We start from the raw sequence: 2,500 nt of genomic DNA, 5'->3' as shown, positions 1-2,500 counted from the left end.
TGACATAACGGTGTACCTAGGGCTGGGCGATATGGACGAAAAAGTATATCTCGATACATTTTTACTTACATTCGATATATATCTCGATATATTTTCCGATGAAAGTATACATATAAAGATATTCATTTTTGAGCGAGATTCATTGAAATTGAAGTGAATGACAACTGTACTGTAAACAGTCAGTGGCACTTTTATTAACCCGGTTAGTCAAGATGGGTATTAACAGCACAGACTATAAACTGTTTAAATAGCACAGAATTACAAAACATAAATAAAATACAAAAATATTCTTCCTACGTAAAATAAATAATATAGATGTGCAAATAATACAAAATGTATCAATCTCAGAAAAACATTTTTTTTGCAGGCAGGCACTTTTTAATTCCCAGTCGACAATGCAATGGACTGTCACACACGTACGGTTCTGGTCAGCACCAAGTAAGTGACTTGACTTAATTGTGCGACTATGATCTTCCTCACTTCGGCGTACATTTTCGGCAGCGTTTCTCGTGCGAAATATGCCCGGCTTGGCAACTGGAGAACAGTTTTGATTTGGGCTTACATGGTAAACAACTCAAATGAATGTTTTATCCAGACGCATACATGTGTCCAAATGTGGCCAAGTAGACACATTGTGGGTTTTCTGGAAGTGGTGTACTTTGCTGAAAGAAAGATCTAAAGTAGAGAATCCCTCTGCCATCTTCCACTAGTTTTTTAATATAAAAATGGCTCTTCACTCCTACAACTCTCTGGTCGTCATTTGGGATGTCTGTTGTGATTTCTCTTCCTGGTTCCATGACCCGCCCTATCTTGCCTCTGATTGGCCTGTCCCTAATGTTTTGCTCTAATCTCAACCAATGGTGACTCATCATAGTAAACAACCAACCAATCATGGATGTTCTTATACATGCAAGCACGTCTTGGAAGGAGGAAGGGGAGGGGTGTAGTAGCTCATGGATGTCGAGAGGGAAAGGGAACACAACAAATAAGCGGCGTTTCAGCATTTTAACGTGAAATAAATTATATTACGATATTTCCTTAATTCATATCTTGTTTAAAAATATATCGATATATCTTACAAACTCGATATATCGCCCAGCCCTACTGGGCAGTATAGTGAAAACCAGTATATTTTAGAAAGCATAGTTGAGACATTACCAAAATACCGGTATCTTTTAACCCTATTCTTTTCTCTCTTAGCACAGCAGCTCCTCTCTGCTGCTCGCTCTGTGTGTCAAATGTTCAGCTACACCTTGGTTTAAAAGTGCCTCTCCTCTTACCCCGTACGGACTAAGCTACTGTACTGTTGCAGCTGGGTGGCTGAAAAGTAGTTTTAAACTTAACAGCGGCGGCTTTCACCGCAGTGAGCGAGTAGAAGCTCTCATCTATAAACCTAACGCAATGAACAAAATAAAGAAAAATTGCTTTGACATAATAACTGCTAACTCATTACTTTATAAGAATAAACAACACATTACATTACTAGTTACAACAAAAATAATCTGAGCACTCTCAACACTGGTTATCTAGCTGTAAAACACTTAGGCCAGGGGTGTCCAAACTTTTTCCACTGAGGGCCGCACACTGAAAAATCTAAGCAAGCGGGAGCCATTTTGATATTTTTTATTTTAAAAACCAATACAATATATGTATAAAAAATATACATTTAGGCCTCCACTCAGGCTTGATCCCGGGGACCCCATAGGGTTTAGGTTAAAAAAAATATGTTAAAAATGTGTCAGTATTTAGTATTATTATTATTATTCAAAGTTTAAATATCTAGATCAACATGAGGTATATCTGTCAATATAACGTTTTTTTTTTAAAGATTTAAGTTGTATGCCCTTTTTGTCAAAGAAACTTTGTTTTTTTTAATGGAAAAAACACAAAAAATGCAATATTTTCCCCCAATAACATTTTAAAGTGGAACATTTCAGATTATATAATAATTGGAGCTCATAACATAACTCATAACAACATTGATTTGAATTTATTATTATTTTTTGAGCGATGACACTTAAAAAAAAAAAAAAATTCCCACTAAAATTATTGGGGATCCAAAAGGGTCCTGCTCAGTAAAGTGTTAAAATATAAATCTTAATTTTTTTTAAAAACTGTTAACACAATAGTCTCGAGATCCACTTCAGATCTATCCGTCAATTATAACTTGTATTGTTGTTTATTATGTTCCTTGTTTGTTCATTTTAGGTCCTTCTTTAAAAAAACAAAAAACGTAGTTTTTATATGGCAAACACAAAATATGCAACAGTTTCTCCAAAAAATATCTCAAAGTGGAATATTTAATGTGACGTAATTGGAGCCTTGAATAGGTCAATAATTCATAATAACATTGTTTTTGATTCATTATTATGTTTTAAAGAAAGAAACAGCCTGCATGACAGCTTAGTGTTATTAGAGTCAACATAGCAACATTTTATTGTCACCTGTTTACTCTTTATACCACTTTTTATGTTTTTTATTTTTTTTTATCATATTTTTA

The 2,500-nt window shown here is 34.4% G+C and overlaps 1 protein-coding gene across 5 annotated transcripts in view; it reads right to left on the bottom strand.

The window, feature by feature from the left end:
* tenm3 (teneurin transmembrane protein 3) overlaps window positions 1-2,500 on the bottom strand; it is a 755,307-nt gene that overhangs the window by 20,541 nt on the left and 732,266 nt on the right. The window lies entirely within an intron of this gene.

Source organism: Entelurus aequoreus, linkage group LG22 (genome assembly GCF_033978785.1).
Source record: "Entelurus aequoreus isolate RoL-2023_Sb linkage group LG22, RoL_Eaeq_v1.1, whole genome shotgun sequence".
NCBI lineage: Eukaryota > Metazoa > Chordata > Actinopteri > Syngnathiformes > Syngnathidae > Entelurus > Entelurus aequoreus.
The sequence above is the reverse complement of the archived record's forward strand: the minus strand, read 5'-3'. Positions and strand labels throughout refer to the sequence as shown.